Source organism: Pinus tabuliformis, chromosome 2_1, assembly GCF_031772625.1.
Source record: "Pinus tabuliformis cultivar Carrire ecotype Pingquan chromosome 2_1, CPIR1, whole genome shotgun sequence".
Lineage (NCBI taxonomy): Eukaryota > Viridiplantae > Streptophyta > Pinopsida > Pinales > Pinaceae > Pinus > Pinus tabuliformis.
The window spans coordinates 610,542,719-610,560,374 of NC_142299.1; positions in this window are offsets into that span (position 1 = coordinate 610,542,719).

The window sequence follows — 17,656 nt, forward strand, 5'->3', positions numbered from 1 at the left end:
TGGAGTTGTTGACAATTTTTTTTTAGATCTAGCCTATGTCTTAAAATTGTTTTTGTTTGGCTAAGAGTTTGAGTTTAAATGACATAAGGAAACAAGTTAATGACCGAATACGTAGAGGCATTTGGTAAGAGTGAAAACCAAACCCGGTAGGGTAATTACAGGGGCGTGGTTTTACTTGAATAACTATGATGAGTCAACGTGCATTATGTGAGTTTGACAATTGAATTATAATCATTTTCCCCAATATGTTAAAAAATAAAAAAGTAAATAAAAAATATTAAAATATTATGGAGATCAATTCACTAATGTTTTTAACTAAAACATCATTAAAAAACATAATCATTTTTCCCAATATGTTAAAAAATAAAAAAATAGACAAAAATATTAAAATATTATGGAGATCGATTCACTAAATATATTTCATATATGATTTTAACTAAATCATAGAGAAAACAAACATTATTTTTATTAAATTTTAATTGTATAATGTTGAAAAGACTTTTAAACCTACCAAATTGATTTTTACATTAAAAAAAAATGATTTAAACAAAATAAAACTACACTTTCTTTGTAAAATAGATTACCAAATTCTAACTCAAAAAACTAAAACCTACATTAGTTAATAATAATCATCATATACCATTAAAAAAAAACATATATAAAATTAACACTTTTCTAAATTTAAATTTTCTATACAACTACAAACTACCAAGAATATATATATATATATATATATATATATATATAAACTCAAACAAAAAATGTTTCATTTTTATAAAATTAATAAAAAAATCAACTTTTAAAAATAACAATTAATGAATGGTTTAATTCTTTTAATAAATATTAACATACACAAAATGATAAGAGTGCTATTTACACTTCCTAACATGTAAATCAATTGATTTATATGAAAGTTGATAACAATGTTGTATACTCTTTATAAAGTGCAAGTGTAAAACAATCCATTTACATGGAATTAATTTATAATGAAAGCTCAGCTTCAAGTTCAAATCTTATCCTACCGCATTCTATGGTCAAACACAGTGCCCACTCACAGTATGGAATTAATTTATAATGAAAGCTCAGCTTCAAGTTCAAATCTTATCCTACCGCATTCTATGGTCAAACACAGTGCCCACTCACAGTATGGAATTAATTTATAATGAAAGCTCAGCTTCAAGTTTAAATCTTATCCTACCACATTCTATGATAAACGCAGTGCCCACTCACAGTATGGGGACATACCTCAATTTCTTATTCAGGGTCAAGATTTGTATTCTATTTGAATACCGCTAAGTTGACAAGGGCTTATGCCGAATACCACAGAGTTCTCTACATACAGAGAATCCTCTGGCAGTCGACATCACTTAGAACCAAGCTCTGTAGAGTGGGATCGTCATGAATCGTCTCTTTAAGTAATGTCATGCCAAAGCACAATTAGGGAGTTTATGGTTCACACGACTTTTACCTTCAGCGAAATGTTAATGTAAAATAATGTTGGGGATACTGTCATTATCCTAATATAATCCTTTTAAACATTCAAAATGATGCAATAAAGTTGGGGATACTTTCATTATCCTCTTCTAATCCTTTCAAACATTCGGAATCATCATCAGAAACTACCTATGTTTGTTTCTCTTCTGGAAACACTTTTCAAACCCTTAATCAAGAACTGAAGCAACCTTAAAAATTACACAACTTTACGAGGTATTAATGTTACAACTGCAAGATTAAAACAACCAGGTGTCTCTTTGAATCTGAAGATAAAATTAGAGTGTGAACCACACCTGATAAGGCAATCTATTCGAATTTCAAAATTATGTTTTGTTGTAGCAAATCTATTTGAATTTCAAAGTTTTGTAGTAATAGAAAATCATACCAGGAAAGATTAGAAATTAATGTTTATTTCTTGAGGACACTATTTTTCACTTATTATAGTATTTCATCCATTCCGAGGTGGGAGTGAAGTGAAACTTCAGATGGGAAGGTACCAGCATCTCCAATAAGATATTAATAATGTTTTCAAAAAATCATAACCCATCAAACATAAGTTCTGCACCTTTCAAACCACGTATGCTGGATGGTCATTTAAAAATTTTCAAAGTATTTAACGGGCTAAATGGCCTCTTCCAAACCTGCCTGTAGGTCAACACTTACATTTGAGCTGAGATTACTCCAAATTCGACCTGTAAACCGCGTGGGGCACTGTAGTCAGTGTTTGTCGTGGTTTCCGTACATGAAGTTTTAAATGTTGGTCTTGACAGGCGTTGAAGCATTCAATTTGGCATGTGGAATCGAGATACGAATCCAGAATTTAGCGTCGCAGTTTTGAAAAAACAATAACACGCTTTGACTTTACTATCTTTGTCATCTAAGGAAGAAGCTTTGGTATACTGGACCTAGTGCAAATTTGCCAAAATTATCATAGATTCCATGAATATTTGGAATCTGACCAATTGCAGTGAGGTATTAAATTCCAAAAATGTTCAGGAATCCAACCAATCATAGTGACATACATTTCTCTATAATAGGATAAGGATGACTGTGGAAATTTAATATTGCAATTTCTAAAATAGAACCGCGCACATTGAACAAGTACAAAGACATCGTGCTTTACAACGATTAATTTTAATTTTTTATAACTTTCCTACTTATAGCTCTATGCCTGCAAGATGCTGGTTTCAGTCTAGTGGGAATTCTAAAATCACAATGAGAGGCATTGCCAAAATAAAAAAATATGATAATTCACGATATGCAAAAGCCGAGTAGTTACAACGTTCAATTTTTATATGTATAAAATTTTCTCTTTTGTCGGCATATGCCGAAACGCGCAAAATGCACCAATGTTTAATGAGTCTTGAGTGTTCACACATGTAGAGCATTAATAAACCAACGATACCCACTCATTGACTTCATTTTTCCCATCTCGATTGCCGTGAAAATCCAAAATTTGCAACGATAGTCTTCACAATTGCTAGACGACGTCCAAATTGTTTATAGATTTTTCTCTTTCCGCTATATGCCAAAGGCACAAAATACCAACGACGTGCAACGATAGTCATCATTGTTCACATGCATAGCATTAATAAATTAATGATACCCACTAATGCACTCTTATTTTCCAGCCATCTCACCTACTCTGAAATGCGATAGATTTCAGTGTTGCGGTTTTAAAAAACAATAGGACAATCTATCATGTGTGTACTGGTACTCGAAGCTTCGCCATGCTCACGTAGTGCTAACGTCGGTAGGGGATGACCTTTTTATGAGGCCACAACCCTAAAAATAGTGGAAATTCTAGCGAGATTTTATCTTATAAAAACTTAGGATTTTATGATACGAATTGGATCTATGAAGAACAATCAAAAAGACCATGACTGTATCAGGAAGGGACAAACATCGAAGAATTCAGAAGAGTGATAAAAAACACTTCTAAACTAGTGGCAGTTAACAACCAGCGTGGAACGACGAGGACCTTGGTTAAAGCGCGCTAACTAAGGCCCATGGAGACTGCGCGGAAGGCGAAATTAGCCCCTGGGAGGCCCAGATTGGGAAATGGAGGAAGTTTTTGATACCAGATTAGCGCTAATCACGCATTGTTGGGCGAAAACCCTCGAAATGGAGAAGCCCCGAGCGCTTGGTCGCATGGATAGATGGGAGAACCACAGGGAAAGGCTAAATGCTAAAAGGCGGGACCCACTCCGAAACCAACAGTGTTGATCATGACATCTTTGGGCAGTAAGTAGTTTTGGTGAAAGCGGAGCGATTCCACTCAGTGCCCGACGCGTGGCAAGCGAAGGAGAGAGAAAACCACCACTCATCGCGCGCTAACGGTCGAGCAAGTCAACCGCGTGAAATGAGTGGATGGCGTTGGATCTGGGGGGATCCAGATCTGACGGTTAACATCGCGCCCAACAGTAAGACTGGATTTAACGAGGGAACAAGTCGTAATTTAGAAGAATTTGAGGTCCGCTTTGACCGCCAAGGTGGCGGAAGACTCATTCCACGACGTAACCGAAGAATTGTACCGACAAAGCAGGCTAGCGCAGTGTATAGGAGGACATGTGGCCACTACCTGTGAGCCTGATGATGACGCCGAACAAGGAACTCCAAGCACAGCTGTGGTAGGCAATCCGACGGAGGTGGAAGAGGAACTGAACAACCATGAGCTTGAATGGCCTTAAAGCCATGAACAAAGAACAGAAAACAAACAGAGAGGAAGTCAGAGAAAGAAGACAGAAGACGGTGAAGAAGATAGTGAAACAAAGCAGAAAGGAGATAGAGGGCCGAGCTGACCAAAGGTAGCGTCGAGCACCAGAGAGCTTGAGAGATTCAAGCCATCCCCGAGAAGATTTGTCAGACCAGAGAGGTCAAAGAGCTGGTAGGAAAAGAGTTTGTGCACTCCAGTGGCTTGATTATCAGATCAAGTGGTATCAGAGCTTTACGCTGTAAGGTTAGACAAGCTTGTGTTGGTTTAGTTGTTGAATGCTCACTAGATCAAAGCTCAAATTAGGAGAAGGAGAGTTGGTTGAAACTAATCCTAAAATTGGAAGAGTCTATCCTTGGAAGACAATGTCAGAGGAAGGTTCTATGGGCCCAGACCCTCAATTCATCGAAAGTTTCCTAGCTATAAACTCTATGGTAGAAGAAATGTATAGGGACTTTAGAAAGCATAAGGATGAAGATTCCTCACATTCTAAACAAGATAAAGAAGAAGATGAGTCTTACTTCCATGACCACTCTAAGGGAAAAGGGAAAGAGGAAAGCTTTCTCACACCTCTTAATAGCCCTGTGCATAATAAGAAAGCATCTTTGATCAAGCTAGATGTTAAATTTGACTTGCCTATATATGATGGAGAGCTAAATATTGAAAACTTGGACAATTGGATTAGACAAATTGATGTGTATTACAGAGTACAAAACATCGACTCAGACAAGAGCAAGATTCAGTTGGCAAGCCTACGCCTCGGAGGCACTGCCTTGGTTTGGTGGGAAAGAAGAACCCAAGCTAATATGAAAAGACATGGTAAGAGTATCTATGTCTAGAATGAATTTGTTTCTGCAATCAAGAAGCAATTCTATCCATTGACCTACATGCAACAAGCCATGATGAGTTGGAAAATTCTTCGACAGTTGAAAGGGAAAAGTGTGCAAGGGTACACTCAAGAGTTTAGAAAGAGAGCATTGATTCTAGGGATCTCATCAGACTCACCAGAGACTCTTTTGAAGTACATTGGTGGTCTACAAAACTACATGAGGCATACCATCCTCATGTTTAATCCCACTAGTATAGATGAGGTATCTGTACAAGCTACTCATCTAAAAGCTAGAGGAAAGAATGGGAATCTAGAAATTGGGGGACCATCCCAACCCACTGCAAGCAAGAGAAAGGAGAAAAGAAAGCAGAAGTGGAAAGCAAGGAAGGCTAACACTGCACAGAAAAGCAAAGCTTCATGCACTCACTGTAAAAAGGATGGGCATGATGATGAGCATTATTGGATTCTGCATCTAGAGCTGAGACCTAAGAAGTTCGAGGGCAAGAAGAAGAAGACTGTTGCAGCTATTTAGAAATATTTGGGGTCAGACTCGGGAGATGAAACAACCATTGCAGCCACAGGTATAAAAGGTAAGAATTCTGAAGCATCTACTAGTAATTCTGTTCAATCTATTATTAATGAAGAAAATGAGAGAAAAAGACATGAGCTTTTCCATATTCGAGTTGTTTCCAAATATCAAAAGATTGATACTTTATTTGATAGTGACTCACAAGTAAATCTAATTTCTGATGCAAATGTAAAGAAATTGGGATTAGCAACTACACCTCATAAGAAACCATACCATTAGGATGGTTGAATGATAAAACACAACTACAAGTGACTAGACAGTGCAAACTCAAGTTTTCTTTTGGGTCAACATTTGTAGATGAGGTTAAGTTAGACATAATTCCTTTGGATATATGTGGAATTGTTTTAGGAAGCTCTTACTTGTATGATAGGAAAGCTATCTTTTATAGAGCCGAGAACAAGTATCTACTTGTTAAAGATGGAATCGAATACTTTGTAAGAGCTCATAAACTCAAGAATAATTATACTCTCATAAACTCTGGGCAGATGAAAAGAATGATAAATTCATGCAAAAAATTCTTATTGATGGTTGTAAAGGAAAAGAAACCTAATAAAACCAATGTATTTGAGGGCTGTAATGCTGAACAGCAAGTTGATATAGAAAAGGTTGTTTCAAAGTATGATGTCTTATTTCAAGAACCTAAAGGTCTGCCACCCAAAAAGGGAATAGTACATGATATTATTTTGCAGCAAGATGTCCCATTGCCTAACATTGGAATGTACAGGTTGTCTGCTTTAGAGAATGCTGAAATCAAGAAGCGGGTGCAGGAGTTGCTCGAAAAAGGGTTCATGAGGCCTAGCACATCACCATGTGGGTCACCAATCATTTTGGTAAGAAAGAAAGATGGTTCGTGGAGAATGTGCATTGATTACTGAGCATTGAATAAGATAACAATCAAAAACCATTATCCCCTTCCTCGCATAGATGATCTTTTAGATTAATTGAAGGAAGTTGTTTATTTCACCAAGCTCGGCTTGCACAGTGGATACCATCAGGTCAGAGTTACAGAACAAGATGCATGGAAGACTGCTTTCAAAATAAAGCAGGGATTGTATGAATGGTTGGTTATGCCTTTTGGCTTAACTAATGCTCCTGCGACTTTCATGAGATTAATGAATGATGTACTCACACATTTTCTTAATGATTTTGTTATTGTTTACTTGGATAACATTCTAATTTTTAGTAAAACATGGGAAGAACATTTAAAGCATGTTAAGCAGACACTAGATGTTTTGAAAAGAGAAAAACTTTATGTTAAACTCTCAAAATGTGAATTTGGCAAGAAATCTCTAAACTACATGGGTCATATAGTAGGGGGTGGTGAATTGAAAATAGATCCCTCTAAAGTGGCAGTGATTGTAAACTGGCCTAAACCCAAGTCTGCTACAGAAATGAGAAGCTTCTTAGGAGCAACACAATATTGGAGGAAGTTCATCTCTAACTTTTCCTTAATTGCAGCTCCCTTACATGCTTTAACAGGATTGAATAAGGTGTTTCAGTGGGAAGGCAAATATCAGAAAGCCTTCGACACCTTGAAAGAGAAGATTAGTACAACACCTGTACTAGCACTCCCTAATCTGCAAAGACCATTTGAGATCCAAACTGATGCCAGTGACTATGCCATGGGAGCAGTGTTGACACAACACGGTAAACCCATATGTTATCATTCTGAGACTTTTAATCCTGCAGTAGTTAACTATCCTACATATGATAAAGAATTGTATGCATTAGTTCAGAGTGTGAAAAAAGTGGAAACATTACTTAATGGGCAAAGAGATAGTAATACATATTGATCATCAACCACTTCAATATCTACACTCCCAAACTAAGTTGCAACAATCAAGACACTACAGATGGATGGGTTTTCTACAACAGTTTCATTTAGTCATCAGACATAAAAAGGGCATACATAACAAAGTTGCAGACATGTTATCTAGACCTATTATAAATGCATCCACTATACTTAAGCATAATTATGTGCTACATGAAAGCTACATTGAACAATATGCTCAAGATATAGACTTTAAAAATGTATATGCAACTTTGAGTCAAGGCAAAAGAGTAGAAGAATTGGATTATCATGTGAAGGACCGACTCTTATATCATTGTGGGAAACTCTGCATTCCACAAACTAAGAGAGTAAAGATAATTAGGGAAGCACATACTTCTCTGATATCAGGTCACTTTGGGGTAAGTAAAACAGTTGCACAGCTGCAAAGGTTTTGTTATTGGCAAAAAATGAATGAGACAGTTTCTAGATATGTAAGAGGGTGTGCTATGTGTGCTAAAAGCAAGCACCATAACAAAAAACTAGGTTTGTACATTCCATTGCCAGTTCCTTCTCACCCTTGGGAAAGTGTTTCCATGGATTTTTTTGGAGGACTGCCTAAATCTAGGAAAGGTCATGATTATCTATACGTTGTTGTGGATAGGTTCAACAAAATGTGTATTTTGATACCTTGTAATAAATAGATTACAGCTGAATAGACTGCAAAATTGTTTTTTGAACATGTAAGGGTTCATTTTGGATTACCCACTTTTATTTTATCTGATTGAGACACCCGATTTGTGGGGATGTTTTGGTCAAGTCTGTGGGAATTGATGGACACCAAACTGAAGAAAAGCACATCTTTTCATCCACAAACTGATGGCCAGACAGAAGTTGTTAACAGGACAGTGATCCAGTTACTGAGAGGATATTGCAGCAAACACCCTAAGCTTTCGGATGAAAATTTGTGTTATGTGCAACATTCTTACAATAGAGCAAAGCATTCTTCTACACAGAGATATCCTTTTGAGACCTATTTTGGTTTCACACCAAGGTTGATCCGGATTTAAACAGGTTTGCAACAAATTACGGAGATAACCATATACACAAAGATGCAGCGGAAATAATACTTCATTTCATTAATGGAAAATACTGAAATATGCTTACAAACAGAAATGGCAATAAACTAGCTAGGGCGATTGTAGCTTATCTCTGAGAAGAGATGTGATGGCTACATGCCTCTGAACTGTGTTACAATGAGGCTCGAAGGCCTATTTATTGTTGAGAAACAATGGACAACCCTTCACATTCCAAAACCTAACCCTAGGAGATGAAACGCCAAACTGTGGGCCCCGTTTGGGTAAATTGGTACATCAACTTCCCGGGGTCGTAACTTTGGCATACGATCTCCGTTTGACGCGTACAATAGCTCGTTAGAAAGATCTATCCGAGCACTACCACTTTGGGAAGGGCAACATCGATCCATGGACCCATGTTGCCCCCAGATTTCCCAAAAAACGTCGTTTAGGGCCTCAAAACGGCTCCGGAAGTTCAGGACCCGAAAAACTGCTAAAAATAGTAAGTTGTGCTACAATTAAGGAAACTGAAAATGCTGAGAAAGACAATGGTGGGGGTCCAGGTGGACTTGGCAGGTGGCCACCAATATCCACCTGGATCATTCCTCCCCCCTTAGGAAGCAATGGTCCCCATTGCGTTGAGCTCCTCCATGAGATGAGGAAACTTCTGCTGAACTTGTTCCCTGGTGAGCCACTTGCCCTGCTGAAGGAGTTGGCCCGCTTTGACAACTCGATACAGTTGGATATTCTGTTGGCGAGTGTTCTTGATCTGTGTGTCCATGATCCGATCAGTTGCAGCTTGTTCCATGCAATCTGGATTTAATTCTGTGGGTTTGAGCTGTTCTGCAATGTCGGATGTGTCTAGCAATGGTGGAAAGTATGGCCGAAGGCGGTCCACATTAAATACTGGGTGCAGGCCAAGGAATGGGGGAATGCTGAGCTCAAATGCATTGTCTCCCATAGCCTTAGTAATGGTGTAAGGACCATATCGGAGTGGTCTCAATTTCCGATAGGCTCCAGTAAGGCGTTCCTTTTGCAAATGCAACCAGACTTTGTCGCCCACCTGAAACTTGTGTGGCACCCGATGTTGATCATGTCGCTGCTTGTACTTGGCATTTGATTTCTCAAGAATGTCATGGACCTGCTGGCGAATATGTTGGATGCGCTCAATGAAGCTGGTGGCCTTATCTGTTTCGGACTGGACATGAGCTGAATTCATGTGAGTAGCTGCAAGTGGCATGGCCACATCAATGGGGCATAGTGGCTGGAATCCCAAACCCACCTGAAAAGGGCTATGGCCAGTGGAGCTGTGAAGAGCTCGGTTGTAGCTGTGCTGAACATAGGGGAGGCTCTCGTCCCATGTGCGTGGATGCTTTGAGTTATACATGCGCAGAATGTGCACAATCATCCTATTGACAACCTCTGTCTGGCCATCAGTTTGAGGATGGAAGGCTGTGGACTTCGTGAGTTTGGTGTCCAGCATTGACCAGAGACTGGACCAAAAGGTGCTGAGAAACCGACTGTCCCGATCTGAGATGATAGACTGTGGGATCCCAAAGTGCACCCACACTCGTTCAAAGAAGAGTTTAGCAGTGGCTTCTGCTGTGATATTCTTCTTGCAGGCCATCATAATGGCCATCTTTGAGAACCTGTCGACGACCACAAAAACACAGTCATTTCCATGCTTAGTGGAAGGAAGGCCTGACATGTAATCCATGGAGATGGATTCCCAAGGTCGACTAGGGGTAGGCAACGGGGTATAGAGGCCTTGCTTCTTAATGGTCGGTTTGGCAATGGCACAGGCAGTACATGATCGGATGTACTTCCCAACATCCTGTCGAAGATTCGGCCAATAGAAATAGTTTTGCAGTACTGCCACTGTTTTCTCGACCCCGAAATGCCCAGCAGCCCGACTGTAGTGTGCTTCCCAAATCATCTTGGCACGCTCGCTTGAAGGAACACAAAGGTGACCGAGGTGGCATAATAGGGCATCCTGGAGGTGAAAATCTGCAACCTGCCGACCCTCCAAGAGTGTCTGGTATGTGTGGCCGAATTCTGGGTCGCTTTTGTAGAGAAGTGGCCAATCAGAAGTCTCGTGCCCGCAAGAGTTGAGCACGGTGGTTAGCGCCATGATCGGTGGTCGACTGAGGCAATCTGCAACATTATTGGTGCTGCCCTTTTTATACTTGATATTCAAGTGAAACTGTTGCAGGTATGTAGACCACTTCTGATGGCGATCATTCTGCAATTTCCCTTGGGTCTGTATGAACTGCAGAGGTCGGTGGTCTGTGTGGATGACCGTTTCCTTCCCCAAAATGTAATGCTTCCATTGTCGGCAGGCCTGTACAATGGAATACATCTCTTTATCATAAGTGGGGTACTTCCGGACTGTGTCTGAAAGTGTTTCACTGTGATATGCCACTGGATGTCCATGTTGAGTAAGGACTGCCCCAATAGCATAGTCAGAGGCATCTGTCTCGACCTCAAATGGTTGTTGTAAATCTGGTAACGCGAGCACTGGTGCCGTGCAGAGGCGATCCTTCAACTCCCTGAATGCCTTCTGTTGAGATTCAGACCAAAAGAATTTTGCTTTCGCCCCGCCCTTGGTGACTTGACTCAAGGGCCAAGAAATATGAGAAAATCCCAACACAAACCTGCGGTAGAAGTTGGCAAGACCTAGAAAGCTGCGGAGCTCTGTTAGAGTGGTTGGAGAGGGCCAATCCCGAATGACTTGGACCTTGGCTGGATCGACATGCACCCCCTGTTCATCAATGATGTATCCCAGATACTGAACCTCGGTCATGCCAAAAGTGCATTTCTCCAAATTGGCACATAGCTTGTGTTGCCGCAGTGTTTGGAGAACCTGTCGGATGTGGTGGAGGTGCTCTTCCCAACTCTGGCTGAAGATCAGAATGTCATCCAAGTATACTACTACAAAGGAGTTGGTGAATGGCCGCAAGATGTCATCCATTAGCCTCATAAAGGTTGCAGGAGCATTCGTCAATCCGAAAGGCATGACCAACCATTCGAAGAGGCCCTCCTTGGATTTGAAGGCAGTCTTCCACACATCTGAGGGTTCAATTGGTACCTGGTGATATCCTGACTTCAGATCGATCTTGCTGAAATATTTCGCCCCCTTTAGTTGGTCTAGGAGGTCATCAATCCGCGGGATCGGGTACCTATTACGGACAGTGATCTTGTTCAGCGCCCGATAGTCAATACAGAGTCTCCACGTCCCATCCTTCTTCTGTACCAACACTATCGGGCTCCCACAGGGCGAAGAACTCGGACGGATGTGACCTTTCTGCAGGAGCTCCTGAATCTGCCTCTTGATTTCATTGTTCTCCAGAACGGAGCGCCGATAAATTGGTCCATTGGGTAGCGGCGCACCTGGGGTCAGATCGATGGAGTGCTTGACTTGACAGTGCAGAGGAACCCCTGCCGGGGAGGTGAAGATGTCTTCGTACTCCTCCACAATCTTGTCCATCTGTAGCTGCCGTGCAGAGGGACCTCGTTTGGAGGCCGCGGCCACTGTCTTCTTCTTCCCTTGAGGGCGTATCATCAGGAAAACAAATTTCCTGGTTTTGGAAATGATCTTACTGCATTGTTTTGCAGTAATCAAAGAGATGGCGGCAGGTGGTGCTACCTCTGGTATCCTGAACAACTTATTTCCCAATGTAATAATAACAGCACGGGGCCTTGATTCATACACAGCATGTCGCTTCCACAAGTATGGTTGTCCTAGTAATACATCACAAACTTCAAGGGGAGCAATGTCACACAATACCTCATCCGTGAAGGGCTTGATGTTGTATGGAAGGCGACACTGCTGGCTCACGCGAAGATCTCGCCCTTGGTGAAGCCACCCAATGGTGTATGGTTGTGGATGTGCTGTGGTCGGTAAGCCCAACCGCTTCACGACCTCTGCCGAAATGAGGTTCTTTTGACTCCCGCTATCAACAATGAACTGTATCGGGGAGCCCTTTACCCACATCTGGGAGTGGAAGAGACGCTCCTCCTCCTCTGGATCTTCGGGTTCATTTTTCTGGATCTTTGCGGTAGCAACAGTGGCGCTGGGATCCGCATCAATGATCTGCTTCCCTTTTTCATACCCCTTATCGGGTTCTGACTCAGAGTCGGAACATGCATCTGATTCTGAAACCTTTAGCTCAGCCACCAGTGACTGCTTGGCCCGACACTCACTTGTGTTGTGAGTGGAGCTCTTATGGAACTCGCACCATTTTCCAGTGTCCTTTCTCGGCTTCGCGGCGTTGCTCTTTGCTTGCAGCTTCGGCTGGTTGTCTTGGGCTGTCCCGCCTTGGCTTTGTCCTTTGTTCTGTGGTTTAGGGGCACCTTTCCCCTGCTTTGGATTCGCAGATCCAAAGTCTCGCTTCTTTTGTTTAAACTTCTGCTCGACCTTGACGGCATACCGGTATGCTGCGCCGAGCGAGGGGATGTTTAGGAACTGTATTTCTTCCTGGATGTACTTGTGCAGGCAGCCACGGTATTTGAGTATCAAATGTTGCTCCGAATCCTTGATACCCAACTTTGTGCGAAGGGTATGGAAAAGATTGGTGAACTCCGGCACGTCTTGGTCCCTTCCCTGCCGCAGCGTGGTCCACTTTATGTATTCATCCTCATAGCTTCCGACAGGGTAGTACTGCTCCTTGATGGCATCCCGGAACGAATCCCAGGTGGGTGCGGCTGAAAATAGTGAGCCAGTACTTTCATCCTTCTGCTCGCAGTAGGTTTCCCACCAGTCCTTGACGTGGGGGGCTGCTTTGAGAAGAGCAAAAACAATCTTTTCCCGACTTGAAAATTCATGAACAGAAAAATAACCCTCTAGCAGATTTAACCATTTATCTACGGCATTAGCGTCTATCTGACCCTCGAATATGGGGATTTCAAAATTAACTTGTACCTTAAAGGGTGTGGCGTTTCCAGAGGAGCTACTGGAAGCCGATGCACCGCTTCGGGGTAGCCGCTGAAGGATCTGCGCAAAGCTATCCATCATCGCGTTCCGTTGTCGCTCGAGCGCTTCTTCGATCAAGATTTTGATGGGATCTCCTGCCCCCTCGTCTTTCTTCTCGTCCGCCATGGGAGGCCGTCGGGATTTGCGAGGCTGGTCTTGCAAAGGTTCAACCAGTTCAAGCCCTAACTCCTTATATCCTGACCTTGTTGGGGACATGCAAAGAAAAACAGAGAAAAAGCAGACCGCTCTGATACCACTGATCCAGATTTAAACAGGAACGCAACAAATTACGGAGATAACCATATACACAAAGATGCAGCGGAAATAATACTTCATTTCATTAATGGAAAATACTGAAATATGCTTACAAACAGAAATGGCAATAAACTAGCTAGGGCGATGGTAGCTTATCTCTGAGAAGAGATGTGATGGCTACATGCCTCTAAACTGTGTTACAATGAGGCTCGAAGGCCTATTTATTGTTGAGAAACAATGGACAACCCTTCACATTCCAAAACCTAACCCTAGGAGATGAAACGCCAAACTGTGGGCCCCGTTTGGGTAAATTGGTACATCAACTTCCCGAGGTCGTAACTTTGGCATACGATCTCCGTTTGACGCGTACAATAGCTCGTTAGAAAGATCTATCCGAGCACTACCACTTTGGGAATGGCAACATCGGTCCATGGACCCATGTTGCCCCTAGATTTCCCAAAAAACGTCGTTTAGGGCCTCAAAACGACTCCGGAAGTTCAGGACCCGAAAAACTGCTAAAAATAGTAAGTTGTGCTACAATTAAGGAAACTGAAAATGCTGAGAAAGACAATGGTGGGGGTCCAGGTGGACTTGGCAGGTGGCCACCAATATCCACCTGGATCAAAGGTTTCCTTTGGATTTTGTCTTTGGTAAAGATACTATGATTGATGGACATAGCGATGTGGACAAGGCAACTAGGTTCATTGAACAGATCCAAGAGATCCACTAGGCAGTATACGAATAGCTAGAAAAGAGCCAAGCCAAATACAAGGCTAGGCATGACAAGCATCGGATGGAGCATAGTTTCCAAGTTGGTGACTAGGTCTGGCTGTATATCAGCAAGGACAGGATGCAAGGTGAAGGTAAAAAGCTAAATCCTATTAGGTATGGACCCTTTAGAATACTTGGGAAGATTGGTGAAAATGCTTTTCGCCTTGATCTATCAGCTTACATGCACATCTACTCAGTCATAAATGTAGATTGTTTGAGATTTTTTAAGCCTTCAATGATTGAAGATCCTGAAGAGCAAAGCCAATTTCCTTTTATTGATGACCTACTACCTGAATATCTTAATGAATTGCAGGAAGACACAGTGTTGGACAGGAAGGTGAGGACAGAGTTGGGCTCAAAGGTTCAAAGCCAAGCAGTGTAAAGTGGATTGAGATTGGACAAGTGAGACAACAGTACCCTCACTTAGTCGATGCTTGAAAGCCAACTTTTGGTGGTCCAAAAGCTTTTCAGTGGGAAGGTCGTGATCCGAATTAGATCCATGAAGAACAATCAAAAGAACCATGATTATATGAAGTCATTCATAACAACGATCAAAAACACCTCTAAACCAATGGTAGTTAGCAGCCAACATGGAACGACGAGGACCTCTGTCAAAGCGTGCTGACCGAGGCCCATGGACACTGCGTGGGAGGTGAAATTAGCCCCTGGGAAGCCCAGATTGGGAAATGGAGGGAGTTTTTGATGCGCGATTAGCGCTAATCACGCATCGTTGGGTGAAAACCCTCGAAATGGAGAAGCCCCGAGCGCTTGGTCGCATGGAGAGTTGGGAGAACCATGGGGAAAGGCTAAAAGCTAAAAGGCGGGACCCGCTCCGAAACTGGTGGTATTGATCAGGGGAATCTTTGGGCGGTAAGCAGTTTTGGTGAAAGCGGAGCGATTCCACTCAGCGCCTGACGCGTGGCAAGTGGAGGAGAGAGAAAACCACTGCTCATTATGTGTTAACGGTCGAGCAAGTCAACCGCGTGAAATGAGCAGATGGCGTTGGATCTGGGGGATCCAGATCTGACAGTTGACATCACGCTCGACGGCAAGACCGGATTTAACGAGGGAACAAGCCGCGATTTAGAAGAATTTGAGATCTGCTTTGATCGCTAAGGTGGCGGAAGACTCATTCCATGATGTAACCGAAGAATTGAACCGACGAAGCAGGCTGGCACAGTTTATAGGAGGACATATGGCCACTCCCTGTGAGCCTGATGATGACGCCGAACAGGGAACTCGAAGCGCAACTGCGGTAGGTGATCCGACGGAGGTGGAAGAGGAATCGAATATCCATGAGCTTGAATGGCCTTAAAGCCATGAACAGAGAACATAAGACAGGCAGAGAGGAAGTTAGAGAAAGAAGACAAAAGACAGAGAAGTGAAGAAGATAGTGAAGCAAAGCAGAAAGGAGACATAGGGTCAAGCTGACTAAAGGCATCGTCGAGCACCAGAGAGCTTGAGAGATTCAAGCCATCCCTGAGAGGATCTGTCAGACCAGAGAGGTCAAAGAGATGGTACGAAAAGAGTTTATGCACTCCAGTGGCTTGGGGAATCCAAAAAACACCCTACCAAGCAAATCTATTTTAGGAGACTCATATTGAGCTCATGCATTGTAATTCTCTGCTTAAGACACAATAAAATAAGGCCACCACTAAGAGTTGGACCTGAGATGTAGCCCTGGAGGTGTTGATGCCTCGAAAATTGCTGCAACAACAATGGGGGATAACCACGCGGTCCAGACCTTAAAACCTCTTCTTTTCCATTTGGTGTGGTGGCTTCGACTGGTTTAACTAGGTTCAGTTACCTTTTCCCTATCACTATTGGTTTATTATGTATATTTAACTACCAATAGACAGGGATATCAGATCACGTCTTCTTGCTGATCAGGAAAGAGAATGACCCTTAAGCTGATTTGGGTTCAGCCAAGCCACAACTAAAATTTTGCCTCTTTGAGAAGAGGACTTAAAAGAATGCAGAACTTATTCTAAATGCAAGCTTACTCTATAATGCAAGCAAAAAAAAAATCTTAATCCTATCTTAATTAGGGAGATATAGATCTAACCCAACCAAAAGCAAGACAATTAAAATATTGGGATTTAAACATGTTTTGTTTATAATGAATACCAAGTTAATGAAATAGTTCGATTAACTGATATTATGGACACCAAAACACATCCTACTGAGACCTTTTAACTGAAATAATAAACCAACAACATTCTAGGAAGTAGTTCACAAAAATGATATTGATTATCATATCAGTAAATCCAATAATTAAACAATAATATGCAGAAATAGTTCACAACATATTACTATTTAATAAATTAGTTTTATAAGACAGATTTCTGAGTAAGTAGTTATTCAGAAATCAGAATTTAATCTATAAGAACAGAGATACATAATAACAACATTGAGACAAATTACCCATATTGACAATAGTGCACAGACATGAATAAAATGACACATTCTTGTTACTATAAAAATGAAACTGATATTTGAAATAATAGTATTAAAAATACCAATTTATTGCATCCATTTCTCTGTCCCTCGTCTCCAATAGCTCTTTACATTTCTTGAACTTCTACTTTCAAAGCTAAAGCCACACTAGTGCAAACTTTTCCCTTCATGTATATTTCAAGATACAAAGGGAAAATCCTCAATAATCCCAAAATCTGAGATTTTCTCTCCTCTCTCCTACAACTCTAAATTCCTATTACAAAAGTGTTTTTAGAAGTCCAAAATTGCAGAGGAGAGCAACCCCTATTACATTCTGCAATCTATTATTTATAATATTTGCAAACGAATTCTTGAGAGGAAAGTTTGTTGAAGAGAAATCTGCCCAATCCAATTTTATTTGCTCAAAATCCAAGCTTTAATTGTTGGAGAATTCAAATTGATTGAGATCCTTTTCTCCATATCTCTTCTACTGTTTTCCTGCAAGAAGAAATCAAAATAAATTAAAATGCAACAATAAAATGTCATTTCTGGCATTTAAAACAAATTCAATCAAATTTAATTTAAATAAATAATTAAAAATAAAATATAAGCTCTCTATTGATGCCTAGGATGGTTTAATTGGCCAAGGATATTATTGATGAGTGAATCTGCAATTAGAAGAGGCTTGGGCAAATGAAAATGAAAAAAATAAAACTAAGAAAATTGATTTTGTTTTAGAAATTCGGAGCTTGA